This window comes from Salmo salar, chromosome ssa09 (genome assembly GCF_905237065.1).
Source record: "Salmo salar chromosome ssa09, Ssal_v3.1, whole genome shotgun sequence".
Lineage (NCBI taxonomy): Eukaryota > Metazoa > Chordata > Actinopteri > Salmoniformes > Salmonidae > Salmo > Salmo salar.
Window position 1 is genome coordinate 61,607,763 of NC_059450.1, and position 15,637 is coordinate 61,623,399.

The following is a 15,637-nucleotide window of genomic DNA, read 5'->3' on the forward strand; positions in this document are numbered from 1 at the left end:
GGGGGGTAGTTAGATGGATTACTTTATCCTATCCCAGGTATTCCTTAAAGAGGTGGGGTTTCAGGTGTCTCCGGAAGGTGGTGATTGACTCCGCTGTCCTGGCGTCGTGAGGGAGCTTGTTCCACCATTGGGGTGCCAGAGCAGCGAACTGTTTTGACTGGGCTGAGCGGGAACTGTGCTTCTGCAGAGGTAGGGGGGCCAGCAGGCCAGAGGTGGATGAACGCAGTGCCCTTGCCCCACTTACTATGCAAGTAACCATTTTGCTGTACCGTTTACACCTTCTGTATCCTGTGCATGTGACAAATAAATGTTGATTTTATTTGATATAGATTGTGTTTACCTGAGACGGTAATGTGAAGAACCAACATGACCTGCACCAAAGTCAGATTAGGATATAGGTCAAGAACTAGATAAAGTGTATTTTTACTACTACTTTTTGTTACTACTTTCACCACTTTTAGTCTTAATTATTGGTTGTTTATTACACTGCCTTACTCTGTTTAGCGCATAGCCTCACACGTAAATCCTTAAAGAGATGGGTGGGGCTAAGGCTGAAGAGGGTGTAAACAATACTGAGCACTCCAGTAGGTGTACCAAAAATATTCATGGGCCATTTTCTCAAAAGTGGGGTTACAAGTTTATCAACTTTTAAAGCAAAATTACTTTCCTATTGTTCGTCAACTGCAGTGTATGACATACCATTTTCTAGCTCTGAGTCTTTACTTTTATCCAATGTAAAAAAACACAATTTCAAATTTTACTACATAGGACCGAATCAAGGTGGTGGGTCAAATATGTGTTAAAGCATCAACATACACATAATAAGTAGGGATTAAAGCAAAATTCTAACCAAATGCTCTGCATTCAAACCATGTTATTGGTTAAAATCACATATTTAAATGCTGGATGCTACTCAAAATTGCTATACCTGAATGTAGATTAAATTAATATTTTCTGTTACAAGCCAGGATAAACCTCTCCCTTACTCCTGAGATATAATATAAATCATACAATGTGAGCTGGCATTGTGATTACTGAAAGAGTCTATGACTCCGTGTTAAAAACCACATTAAAAAAGTCTAAACAAATCAGGGAAAGCAAATTGTGATAGGATTTGATTTCTGCAAATGAAGCCTGCCACTGAACAATAAAAAAATCTGGAGCCATCTGTGAATCGACACTAATAAAAAAATGAGGGACAACAGAGTATGCAGTTTATGCACTTAATGCATCAAATAATGTAACAAGTATATTACCACTTAAAAAGGAGTGCACAGCTACATTAATCAAACAATAGAAAAATAAACTGGGGGTTTCTATTATTCAGCTGTCAGCATTTTTGGGAAAAATATGTAGGTCATGATAGCACACTATCAGAATTCAAAAAGACTGCAGCCATTATTTAAAAAAAACATCCAGACCAAATTCCACTGACATTGCGCAAGCTGTATTGTTTATCTTCTGGGGTTGAAAGAGCCCAGATTCTACCCGTGGCAATGTTTATGAACAACTCCTGAGTACAAGTGATGGCGAGCTGGATGTCAATGACCATTGACCTGTATCTCATTACACTGGTTCCCCCCTGAGTAGGTTCCCCTCGTGAAACTAGCGCCTGGCCCTGGTCTATCATCGCTCTTCATCAGCCTGCCCGGAGCAGGGGCTTTCAGCATCACCCAGGTCAAATTAACTGAATTATTGAGGCCGTCAAGTGGCTCCATCGATAAGCAAAGCTGACGCCCAACGTCCCACTGGGCTGTCTGAGGGACACAAAAGAGCCTAACCTGAAGCACTTGGCAGCTCCTTTTCCGAGGAAGCAAAAACGGTAAAATCCAGACCATAGAAACATAGGGTTCAAAAGCAGCAACTTTAAGATGATCAAAGAGATTGTTCTGAGATGTTCAAGCTTTATAGTTCAACATCTAGAGGGGGTTATTTTCTGCACACATTTTAAATGGAAATCTTTTGGCATTAAACAACATATCACACAAACTACAGCGTTTTTCCATGTTCTCACTGTGTTCAAACTGTATTTTCGGAGCATACTGCATGATACAGTGTGATAAAAGGCCATCATTTGTGGATAGGAGGTCTGTGACAAAGAAGGGTTCAAGTTACAAAAGGCAACACTCAAGGTAATTTCAACTCGACAAGATGAGAATTTGGGTAGATTAACGCAACCATAGATTGCGAGTGAGTGATATGAATGTAAATCTGTTGATTCCAGAGGCCCCAGCGAGTGTGGTATGGCTCCCGGTGCCTGGTCAGCAGGATGCCACCCTCTGGCTAATCGCAGGTGGCTTTCGGCCCAAGCAGGAGAGGCAGAAACAAACCAAAGCTGCAATGCACACGGCTTAGTTTTTCTATTGGAGAACAATGACTTCTCTTTCATTATGAAACAATCACTAGCATTTGTCTAAAAATATACAGACTGAGTTTGAACATGTGTCGCCTGCGTGCCTCAAGACCTGTTTCCTCTGGAAAAAGTTGTAGCAGTGGGAGGTGAGGGGGGTCTGACCTGGATAAATGTTCATGTCACCATTACCACCCCACTTTCCCTGGTTGCCACTACTCTTGCTCAACAACGTCTGTCCCGTCGCAGCTTTTTAAATCATTCCCCCCACCAAAAATGGAGGTAGGGTGGCATTTTACCCCAAGTTACCATACAACTAACGGCTAACTGCAGAGTGGTATCATTAACCATGCTGCTGCAAAAACATCTGGGTTTAAAATGGTGCAGATTGCTCATATTTAGGAGTTGATAAATAGTAGGAATGGAAAGCTAGGATCCCCCTCTTTTTAATAAAGAACATTGAAACAGCTATTGTCACAATTTCAAGAATTCCTGTGCATGGACTGCTTGTCAGAATACATATCATTATTAAGCTTTATTTCAACAGGGAAGTGATATTGAAATGAGCCTTGCACAATACAAAAACAAGCACATATAACAGGCAAGTATAGGTGAGCATAAACATCAACAATATACACATTAAAATACAAAACAGTCAATTAACACAAACACATTCTTCATTATAAAAATCCTCTGTCAGCTGTCTGAATTTCCCTAGGGACTTCAAAACATCCAAATCGAAACATCTTTCTGAAGATGAATTTCCTTGCACCCTATGTTTGGAATAAAGGCAGATTTACCATAGGAGACTTCAAAGTTAACCAACCCTGTGAACGGGTTTGATTACTGTTAAGATTTAAAAATCCAAGTTATGTTAGGTAAGTGGGAAGCTTATGGAGCAGGGCTTTGTAAACAAAAAGAGTGTAATGATGTGATCTACATGACTATAAAGAGGTCCAGCCAACCTTTTGGCAAAGAATGCAGTGATTAGTAAAAAAACGCTAAAATATTGTCAATCCAAATACCAATGTATTTGTATGCAGGGACTTCTTCGATTATAGAACCATCCAATGAGTGAAGATGTAATCTGAGACAATCTTACGACAACTTGAACAGCATGCATTTAGTTTTCCCTGTATTAAGCACAAGTTTTCAAATCAGCAGCCGGGGCAATTGCATACATAATAGTATCATCCGCATATACAGTTGAAGTCGGAAGATTACATACATTTAGATTAGAGTCATTAAAACTCGTTTTTCAACCACTCCACACATTTCTTGTTAACAAACTATAGTTTTAGCAAGTCAGTTAGGACATCTACTTTGTGCATGACAAAAGTCATTTTTCCAACAATTGTTTAGACAGATTTCACTTATAATTCACTGTATCATAATTCCAGTGGGTCAGAAGTTTACATACACTAAGTTGACTGTGCCTTTAAACAGCTGGGAAAATTCCAGAAAATTATGTCATGGCTTTAGAAGCTTCTGATAGGCTAATTGACATCATTTGAGTCAATTGGAGGTGTACCTGTGGATGTATTTCAAGGCCTATCTTCAAACTCAGTGCCTCTTTGCTTGACATCATGGGAAAATCAAAATAAATCAGCCAAGACCTCAGAAAAAAAAATAGGTCATCCTTGGGAGCAATTTCCAAATGCCTGAAGGTACAATGTTCATCTGTACAAACAATAGTACGCAAATATAAACACCATGGGACCACACAGCCGTAATACCGCTCAGGAAGGAGACGCCTCCTACAGATGAACGTACTTTGGTGCAAAAATCGCAAATCACTCCCAGACCAACAGCAAAGGCCCTTGTGAAGATGCTCTAGGAAACAGGTACAAAAGTATCTATATCCACAGTAAAACGAGTCCTATAACGACATAACCTGAAAGGCCGCTCAGCAAGGAAGAAGCCACTGCTCCAAAACCGCCATAAAAATGCCAGACTATGGTTTGTAACTGCACATGGGGACAAAGATCGTACTTTTTGGAGAAATGTCCTCTGGTCTGATGAAACAAAAATAGTACTGTTTGGCAATAATGACCATCGTTATGTTTGGAGGAAAAAGGGGGAGTCTTGCAAGCCGAAGAACACCATCCCAACCGTGAAGCACGGAGGCGGCAGCATCATGTTGTGGGGGTACTTTGCTGCAGGAGGGACTGGTGCACTTCACAAAATAGATAGCATCATGAGTAGGGAACATCATGTGGATATATTGAAGCAACATCTCAAGACATCAGTCAGAAGGTTAAAGCTTGGTTGCAAATGGGTCTTTCAAATGGGCAATGACCCCAAGCATACTTCCAAAGTTGTGGCAAAATGGCTTAAGGACAACAAAATCAAGGAATTGGAGTGGCCATCACAAAGCCCTGACCTCAATCCAATAGAACATTTGTGGGCAGAACTGAAAAAGTGTGTGTGAGCAAGGAGGCCTACAAACCTGACTCAGTTACACCAGCTCTGTCAGGAGGAATGGGCCAAAATTCACCCAACTAATTGTGGGAAGGTTGGGGAAGGCTACCCGAAACGTTTGACCCAAGTTAAACAATTTAAAGGCAATGCTCCCAAATACTAATTGAGCTTAGGGAAACTTCTGACCTACTGGGAATGTGATGAAAGAAATACAAGCTGAAATAAATCATTCTCTCTACCATTATTCTGACATTTCACATTCTTAAAATAAAGTGGTGATCCTAACTGACCTAAGACAGGGAATTTTTCCTAGGATTAAATGTCAGGAATTGTGAAAAACTGAGTTTAAATGTATTTGGCTAAGGTGTATGTAAACTTCCGACTTCAACTGTAGATGAAATTGAATTTTTTTTAACAGATTCACCAATAGCATTGATATAAATAGCAAAAACAGGTCCTAGTAGCGACCCCTGGGCAACACCTTTGTGTACTTCAAGAAATTCGGACTTAACCCCAATCAATCACGATGGTCTGAGTTCTGTCACTAAGATAATCATGAAACCATGAGCAGGCGTTAGAACCCGGGCCAATCGAAGACAACTTGTTCAATAAAATAGCAAGATCAACAGTATCAAACGCTTCTGACATGTCCACAAACAAGGTAGCACAATTCATTTTAGCATCAAACTATTAATGTGGTTGCTGTGATAGTAATGTGCCCTGGCCTAAACCCAGATTGATTCATATTCAAAATACCACGCTCTGATAAAAAAAAGAGTTAAGTTGCTTATTCACAAAGATTGCAGAATCTTAGCTAGACATGGAAGCCTGAAAATGGGGCAATAATTATCAAGATCACTACTATACTCGCCTTTATGGAATGGCAGCACATAAGCTGTTATCCATACTTTAGGAATATTTTCTGATAATGATTTAAGATATGGGTTACTAAGCCAGTAATGAGGGGGGCAGCATACTTGAGCATACCCGGCTCCAATTGGTCAGCCGATGTGGATTTATTTTTATCTATAGCAAGTAAGGCATCAAGGACTTATTTTTCTGTGAATTGCCAAAATGCATGAAAAAAACGTGACTACCATTTTGCAAATCAATCTGCAAAATTCCTGAATCAGCATTTAGCCCACTCTTAGAGATAGTAGTGCTAGACGCTCTTTCAAATAGATAGCCCGCTGAAATAAAATGAAGATTAAATGCATCAATTATAGAATTTTTGTCCATAATTGGGCCAGAGTCTGAATGAACTTCTGGGACAGAGAGGAAGTACATGGAGTCCCTAATTAGGGTTGCACATTTTGGGGAATATTCAGAGGTGGAAACTTTCCGTGGGAATTAACGGGAATATATGCAAATTAATATTAATACCATTTAAATATAGATGTTTTTTGCATTGGATATATTTACCATATCATATGGAGACAGAAACATAAACATTTAACCTTATCATAAGTAGACATAATTGCAAATGATTAAATCCTTCCAATAGAAATTTAAAAAACGATTTAGTTACAAATTTAACTTCAATTAAATGAGTTGACTCTTCACATGGGATGATTTCACTGGACAACAAAAGAAAGGGAATATTGAATGATCCCCAATGATCCATCGCATCTCCCCAAAAAAATTTCAACATACATCTGTAAAATGATAGTCTAGAAACTAAAACTTTTGTTGTCTTCCTCTCAGGCGTCCATGTCTTCTCCCTGGACCTCCTCAATGTTCACCTCAGACTGAGGCCTCCATCTTCACTGTCACTTTCCAACCTTGTTGAGGATGGCCCAATTTTCCCCGATGGTCACCAATTTTTCAGCCCTTATATTGGTCAGCCTGTTGCGTGCTTTGGTGTGTGTGTTCCCAAACAAGGACCAGTTGCGCTCTGAGGTGGCTGATGGTGGGATTTGGAGGATGATGGAGGCAACAGGGGAAACAGCCTCAGATCTACAAAGTCCCTTCCACCAGGTGGCTGATGAGATATTTGGCATGACTGCCATATTGCATCTCCATCCCAAAGCCCTTGCTTGGAAGTGTATTTCGCCAGACTGACAAGTACCTTGCCCTCATCCAGGCCAAGGCGGCAAGACACAGTAGTGATGACACCATAGGCCTTGTTGATCTCTGCACCAGACAGGATGCTCTTGCCAGCATACTTGGGGTACAACATATACGCTGCGGCGTGTATGGGCTTCAGGCAGAAGTCTTCATGCTTTTTGATGTATTTAAGAACTGCAGTTTCCTCTGCCTGGAGCAACAGTGAAGTGGGCAGGACAGTACGGATTTCTTCTCTTACATCTGCAAGCAGAGTCTGAACATCAGACACGATGGCATTGTCTCCCTCAATCCGTGCAAATGGCTACTGCTATAGGTTTCAGGAGCTTCAGGCTGCTTACCACTCTCTCCCAAAATACATCATCCAGGAGGATCCTCTTGATGGGGCTGTCCATATCGGCAGATCTTGATATTGCCATTTCTTGGAGAGACTCCTTCCTCTCCAGGAGACTGTCAAACATGATGACAATACCACCCCAATGGGTGTTGCTGGGCAACTTCAATGTGGTGCTCATATTCTTCTCACTTTGCTTGGTGAGGTAGATTGCTGCTATAACTTGATGACCCTTCACATACCTAAACATTTCCTTGGCTCTCTTGTAGAGTGTATCCATTGTTTTCAGTGCCATGTCCTTGAGGAGCAGATTCAATGCATGAGCAGCACAGCCAATGGGTGTGATGTGAGGGTAAAACTCCTCCACTTCAGACCAAGCAGCCTTCATGTTCGCAGCATTGTCTGTCACCAGTGCAAATACCTTCTGTGGTCCAAGGTCATTGATGACTGCCTTCAGCTCATCTGCAATGTAGAGACCGGTGTGTCTGTTGTCCCTTGTGTCTGTGCTCTTGTAGAAGACTTGTTGAGGGGTGGAGATTATGTAGTTAATTATTCCTTATTCCGAGATGATTCTGCATCTTTGTTGCATTCTTCACATATGATTTGGCACAGTATTTGCAAATGTACACAGTTTTTCCTTCTACATTAGCTGCAGTGAAATGTCTCTACACATCAGATAGTGCCCGTGGTATTTTCCTGTAAAGATTAGGAAAAAAATTGTAAAAAAAATTAAAAATACAATTCCATATACAAATAAATAGTTAAGCAGTTAGATTAAACAACTCGTTTGTAAGATGAATGTTTTAAAATGAAACATGTATGGAAACAGGTGAATTAACACTCCTCAGTTAGCAGGCTCAAGCAAGCTAAGCCAAATGGTAGCAAAAACTGACTAGCAGAGATTGTTAACAAGTTAGAAATGATTTAAACACACATGCTGTAGGCTACTATTTACTAACAAAAGATAATGTATGTCATATAAAAATATATTCACCCCACCCAGTATTGTAATCAAAACTTACCAGAAAGCATGTAGTCCTTGGCTCAGATAGTGTAGTAGTGTGGGCTCAATAGCATCTCATTAGAGTACAAGATCTTGAGAATCAGCTGTACATGTGATGGAAGAATGCACTGTGCATGCAGAGGGTTGCAATTCCATTGAATTGGGGATAGTTTAACCAAAATATGCCACAATACCTAGAATTGCCTTATGTGTATCCCTCAAAAAAAGGTTCACTGTTATAAGCTAACTTTTTTGATGAATTTAAGCAAAATTCCCCAAATTCCCGGGCTTAACTTCCCATGGACAATTTCCGGGAAAAGAACGTTTCTGACCCTTTGCAACCATATCCCTAATGCAAGCATGCTATGATCAGTGGGATTGGTTTGAATTGGTATAGATTCAAGATTGTCTAGAACTGAGCCATTGGGCCTATGCCTCAAACAGGGACATGGGTTAAAGCAAGAGTCAATGAGGGTTACCTGTTGCGAGCCTGCAGTATGATGACAATGCTATTCATTTATGGTTGGGATTACATGAGCGGGACTGAGTGTAAAAAGTAAATCTCTCAGCGCAGCCTTGAAATGCGAGGAAAGCGTCCAGGCACCAAGACGATTTGGATGGACCCCATGCTCTCTGTAGAGCATCTTCTGTTTCGAAAAGGTGTCAAGGTTATCCACAAAAGTAACTCTAACAGAGCTACAGTAGACTCACAACCAGTCGTGTAGCGCCAGAAACCTACTTAATATTTTCATGACACGATTCAGTCATAGCACTGGGCCTGAAATAATTGGACGCTTCTTTAAAATCCTGTTTCAGCCGTTCCGAGCTAGTCACCCTAATGTCATGAGATCCCACATGGACTATGACAGCGACAGCCCCCGTATTCTGGTGTAAAACGGTAGGAAGCAACCTTGTCATGTCCTGTACCCAAGCCCCAGGACAGCACAAGATATTTGCCCGGGAACTAAGATGTTTCTCACCATAGAGCTGTCGATGATAACGGCTGGTGACATGGCAGAGGAGGTCCGGCAGCCTCGAGCCGGATGCAAAACCCATTGTAGCTCATGGAGGAGCCAGTGTGTAAAACACCCTTGAGGTCCGGTGAGAGGAGGAGTGCAGCGGATCCGAGTCCAAGGCAGAATCCCCCTGGGAAGGAGTCCTGATAGGGGACGATGGCGTTGGAACCTCCGAAGCCAGGAGGGTGAAGTTTTTTGACAACTGGATTTGGGCCCTGCTTCCCAACACCAAAGAAGCTACACTCGCCACAGGCCGCTTCCCTCCATTTGGCCTACGGCGGATGACGTGCTTCCATGGTTGGGCAGCAGGAATGGTGACAGTATCATCCGCTAAATCAACCAGAAGCAACAGTCCTGACCCATTTTCCAGGGGAGGGGGAGACTTCTTCAGAGAGGGGTCCCTGGAAGGCATTGGCCATTCAGTCAATGAGTGTTGACATGGCGGTGATACTCTCAACAAATAGGAACAGCATCCAACCTGTGGTGTTGAGAAGGAGAAGGTAGGCGTGGGTGCTTTCACCAGTAGATTGTGCAAGTTCTTAATCTGTTTGCTAAGAGTAGCCACATCTTCTCTATACTCCTCTGCGAGTAAACAAGTGTTGCATCGGAACAAGTGTTGCATCGGAACTCTGAACTCTGTTGCCCCGGAAGAGAGCATAGTAAATACAGCTCCTGCAGAACACAAAATACTACATTTTTCCTCTGAACAGGGAAGCCTCCATGACAAAAGGCATAGCAGCTCAATCAGTGTCGCAGAGATAACGATTTCCAGGCAGAGTAAAAAAAAATAGAAACAAAAAGAGACAATAACTGATGTATTTTTCCCGGACCTATACAGGCCGTCAGTAAATACACCCGGAACAAAAGGTTAAATTAAACAAAATAGACTCTAGACTGTTTAAACGAAACAGGCAAGAGTCTGTTATAGCATCTTCAAAGTGCACCTCGGAGGAAATACAGTATTTTTTCATGTCCCATATTTTGATGGTGTGGCGGCAATGACTTTGCCGTGGCGCGGCACCACAGCAAAATGACTGCTGTGGAAACACTGCTCAAGACTTTATTATACAGCTGCGCTAAAGTCTAACCAAATCAAATGTATTTATAAAGCCTTTTTATATCCGCAGACGTCAGAAAGTGTTTATACAGAAACCCATCCTAAAACCCCAGACAGCAAGCAGATGTAGAAGGATGGTGACTAGTATAAACTCCCTAGGAAGGCAGGAACCTAGGAAGAAACCTAGAGAGGAACCAGGCTCTGAGGGGGTGGCCAGTCGTCTTCTGGCTGTGCCGGGTGGAGATTATAAGAGTACATGGGCATTAAGGCCAGATCGTTCTTCAAGATGTTCAAACGTTTGAAGTCTAGGCAAGTATTCAGGTCTTAGAAAAGACTAGTCATCACACAAGCTATGTGACGTCACTTGGAGCCAAAGAAACAGATTTCAACCAGAAAAACATAATTATGACGTCCCATGCCACATAGTGAAAAACAAGTACCCCCACAAACCTACTGAGCAGGAGTTGCTGGAAACCAATGTACACAAGTGTGTATGACACACATACAGTCGCGATTGAAAGTCTACACACCCCTTGCAGTCTTTACATTTTGCTAAAAAAAGGGATTACATTAGATTCTTTACCCCGTTGATCTATGCAACCTACTCCACATTTTCAAAGTGAAAGTAAAATTATAGAATATTTTCCAAATTAATAAGAAATATAAAATGAGGATGTAATAATTGCGTATGTCTTCACACCCCAGAGCAAGTACTTGGTGGTAGCACTTTTGGCATGCATTACATGAGTGAATCATTTTTAATAAGATTTTACCAACACTTAGGGCAACATATATCCATTGTTTTTGTCAAAATTGCTCAAACTCAGTAAATTTTATTGGCAATCATTGATGGACAGCAATATAAAACCTTTTTTTAAGCAGATTTAAGTCCAGACGGAGACTGGACCATTCAGGAACACTTAACACCTCTTGAAAAGCCATTCTGGTGTATCTTTGGCAAAAAAATACATTTCCTGAGTGGTCTAGTCTCAGTCCTGAAATGCTTAAATATGCTTGAAAATCAGAGACAATGTTTAATTATTGCTGTCCATCAACGATTTCCAACCAAATTTACTGAACTTATGCAATTTTGACAAAAACTATTGGCAAATGCCCGAAGAATATTATTGGCAAATGCTCGGTAGAATATTATTGAAAAGTATTAAAATGCCAAAGGTGCTTCCACCAAGTACTAACTCTGGGGTATGAAGACATACGCAATCATGACATCTTCTGTTTAATTTATTTTTTAATTAGAAAAAGTTTCTATAACTTTCTTTCACTATGAAAATGTGGAGTAGGTTGTGTAGATCTGTAGGGGAAATAATCGACTTTAATCCCTTTTAAGATGTAATTTTAAGGCAGAAAAATGTGCACACTGTGCAAGGGGTGTGTAGATTTTCACTAGGCACTGTAGATGATGCACAATTCCAAAGGAACGTATACAGCCAAAGCATCTGAGGTGTCCTTATCTCAGTTTGCCAAATAAGTGACTTGGATACTAAGTATACTGTATAGAGATGCTAAATGTGTTTCAATAGTGGCCATGGTTTAAAATACAGTATCTTAAAGCTGAGAGTAGTAGGTGTTTAAAAAAATGTAATAACAGTTTTAGCCAAGCAATCCTTTGTAGCGAACTGCCCTTACCATGTTATGTTTTCTCCTTTTCAACAGTACATTGTGTAAGTAAGAACCATGGTGGCAATACATCAAAAGCTGTCATCAAATATCCCTGCCGTAAGCACATTTCAAGAGCATGCAATCCTCCAAAATCCTTGGGTGACTTTCAGAGCAAAAGTGTCAAGTTGAAAGATAGCATAATTGTTTGATAGTGTAAAGCTTATCCAAATTAATTCCAGCGAGATAAATGCATCAACTGGACCTTTTTAACTTTTATCTATTAAGACCACATATGTCAATCTCTTCACTTGAGACAATTTCAAATAATCAAAAGAAAATCATTATCATTCTGATTGAGAGCCACAAGCTTTGCCTAAATGCTCACTTTAAAATGTCATGGTAGCATATTACTTCCATCCATGGCACTGATGCAACAAAACATAAATACTACATTATGCTAGCGTCTCATTACTTCATTTCTTATTTCAAAATGTCACCTAAACTAGTTTAAATAAAAGTGGAACCCAATTCCTAGGATTTTTTCCTGCTTTCTTGTACAGTCAAATAAAATGAATAAAACATACTCCATCCGTATTTATTCATAAACAATATTGTTTGGACCATTTCACAGCTTAAAATATAAATCTTTCTCACAGCCCAAAACTCAAACAACAGCAAGAGGGTTCAGTAAGAATTCAGAAAAACTAGGTGAGATAACAGATCAGCCAAACAAAGACATAGCAGGCTGGGTGTTAAATGTAGCAGATTGGGGCCAGCAATTATGCAAAGCAAATATAGCATAAAACCGATCTGCTGAGCACAGGGATCTGTGAGCAGTTTGACAAGCTGCGAGGACCTTCACATGTTTACTTTGACGTGCTGAAACAGATGCCCTCGGCCATGCTATTTGCAGTATCTAATGGTGCAGGTAGCCTAGTGGTTAGAGCGTTGGGCCAGTAACCGAAATGTTGCTGGATTGAATCCCGAGCTGACAAATAAAAATCTGTCGTTCTGCCCCTGAGCGAGGCAGTTAACCCACTGTTCCCTGGGCACTGAAATTGTGGATGTTGTTTCAGAGGGGTTGGGTTAAATGCAGAAGACACATTTCAGTTGAACGCATTCAGTTACACAACTGTCTAAGTATCCCCCTTTCCCTAATGTAACATTTCATAAGGTCAACTACTGAACCTCCGTGGCAAGACACAATAGATATTTAATGTGCAAGATAATAGGAGTGAGGGAGATGTCCAACCCAGCACCATCCTGCTGCCCAGTCTTCATCACAGAAAATAACATGTTTATTTGGTTCGAAGAATGAGGCAACTGATGTGATTAAAATGTTATCTTAATTACATTGTAGGCCCATGGAATTAATGAAATTAGCCCACTTCCAGTAAATAATATATTTCATCTTCTGTGGATATTGTTAAAATAGGCTAAGCATTGTTCAGTTGATGCTCCATTGGTGTTGAAATTGATCAGTATAAATACCGAAACACCTAGACATTCATTTTATTACAATAAAGCTTTTCTGAAAGTCTGATTGTGAATGTAGTAAAGCAATAGAAGTTGTCTGATTTCATTTAGGTGGACCAGACCTCAGTGACTGCCTCACTACCAGCTCCAAAGTGAGAAAAACACTCAAATGAACTCAATTATCCCCATCATGACTGAGGGAATCAGATGAATTACTATATAGGTAAGTAATGGAAGTAATAAGGTGTAGACTAATGGACTGGTGACTTAATGCACTGTAGTTCCAACCCCAAGCAAGATCTCCTTTGGCATAATTTTTTGTGGCTGTCATTGGACAAGATGTCATATCAGGCATATCCTTGACATTTTGGTACCAATCCCTAGGAATACCCTCTTCATAATGCATTATAAGGTCATTTATAATGGCTTATGCATTAGCCTATGCAGCGTATGGTATATTCATGCCCTCAGGGGTGTTGCCAGGTCACAAATAATAACATACACATGTAACCTAAGCAATACAGTATTGACGTATCATAGGCCCATCCATCATTCACATTGCAAGATTTGCCTATCATGCATTGATGGTAGCCTATCATATAATAATGTATCTAGACAGTAAGGGCTATGATGAACAGATAAGCAAATATGTGTATGTTATCCCAGTACACTAATCAGGCATAGGCCTACTCTACAAACAAATCGACAACTCAAGAATGAGCAAACTACCCCTGGACATACCAATAACAGTCGGTCTATTTCGACCTAGAGGAATGATCGATAATAATAACCAGGGGCGAAAATCTGATATCAACTTTGGAGGGGACAATTACATGAAATTTTATCAAGAGCAATTCCTGAGGGGGACACCAAAAGTAGTTCTGTAACACATAGCCTACATTGTAATATGGTAAATGTATATAGAGGAACCAAAGAAATAAGGTGTTTGCCGTACTCCTAACTACCGGTACCCAAAACTACACAACTAATCACAACACAATACCATTGCCTTTAACAAATCTTAGTTCAGTCACCAGTTTAAGTTGAGAGTGGGGGTATCCATGGCATTTTCCAATTATGTTCCTATTTTACAAGTCAAAAAAATTGAGAACCTTTCATAATGTTGCCAAACAAAGACTCAACAAACTTACCTGAGACTCCCTGTCTCTGCCAGTCTGTCCCTGCATATCTGTCCCCAACTCTGCTGTCTGTGTGCCATCTGTTGCCTGCTCTGCCTAATGACATCATTGTGAAATATTTCCATTAAAATTTCATTTCTTTCTTATGAACATTTTATCAACTAGTCTTTGAGATATTAGGCTACTAGGGTTCTTACTATGCGTTTTGGTGTATTGAAAAATACTCTGATGTCCAGCTTTTATTTTTCTGCCATTTTTCTACCTGGCTGGCTGGCTGGCTACACACACACAGTGTGTAGGTTATTTACAGTAGGAGATGGGCTTCTATCATCTTCTATCATTCTATTTGGGCTTCGATCTAAAAGGTAGCTAGCAAATGTGAAACGGATTAAAATGACAAGAGTTGACAGCTGTATGAGTTCACCATTTACACAACATATGCTGCAACCTTTTGTAATTTTAAGAGTTTGTTTCATATTGGCTGGCTTCCAACAATAGCTTAATTTGCAAAGCTAGCGAGCACCAATTCAGTTTCAGTGGTGTTTGCTATAATCTTTGCTACCCGGGTTAAATAAAGGTAAAATAAAATAAATAAATAAAAGTTCCCTTGCGACAATTTAGCTTTTGCAACGAGACCATTAAATATATTTAAGACAATGGTAGATGAGAGTGTAGTTCTGTTCAGTTTGGACTTCAGTTTATCGCTAACCTTATCACAGGGACTTTGAAGCACTAACTTACATCATCTGCATGCTGATTCCATCTTTGACGACGCCACATAAATGGAATAGGTACTAGCTAGCTTAATAGTTAATATTTGCGCGCTAGCTCTGCATATACAGCTAGTGTGTGTGTGCGCGATTGACTGGATGAACCTCACGGCAGTTACGTAGCAAGCTAAGGAACTGGCAGTGGATCAAACCATTGTGAGGCAAAGGGCGGGGGGGTCGCAATCTTTTGAAACTTAAAAACGCGCTATTAAGTGTCTAATCAGCACAATTGCTTTCATTGCGTATTATTAATATTATTTAAATTACATAGTTATGTTTCAGTGATATATTGGGGGGGACAAATCATATTTTTCCCAGGATGGGGGGGGTCGTGTCCCCCGTCCCCCCCGGGATTTCCGCCCCTGATAATAACCCAATACCGATGTA

The 15,637-nt window shown here is 40.5% G+C and overlaps 1 protein-coding gene across 8 annotated transcripts in view; it reads right to left on the reverse strand.

Annotated features, from left to right (window-relative positions):
• LOC106611581 (teneurin-3) overlaps positions 1–15,637 on the reverse strand; it is a 228,084-nt gene that overhangs the window by 211,020 nt on the left and 1,427 nt on the right. The gene's annotated exons all lie outside the window — the stretch shown is intronic.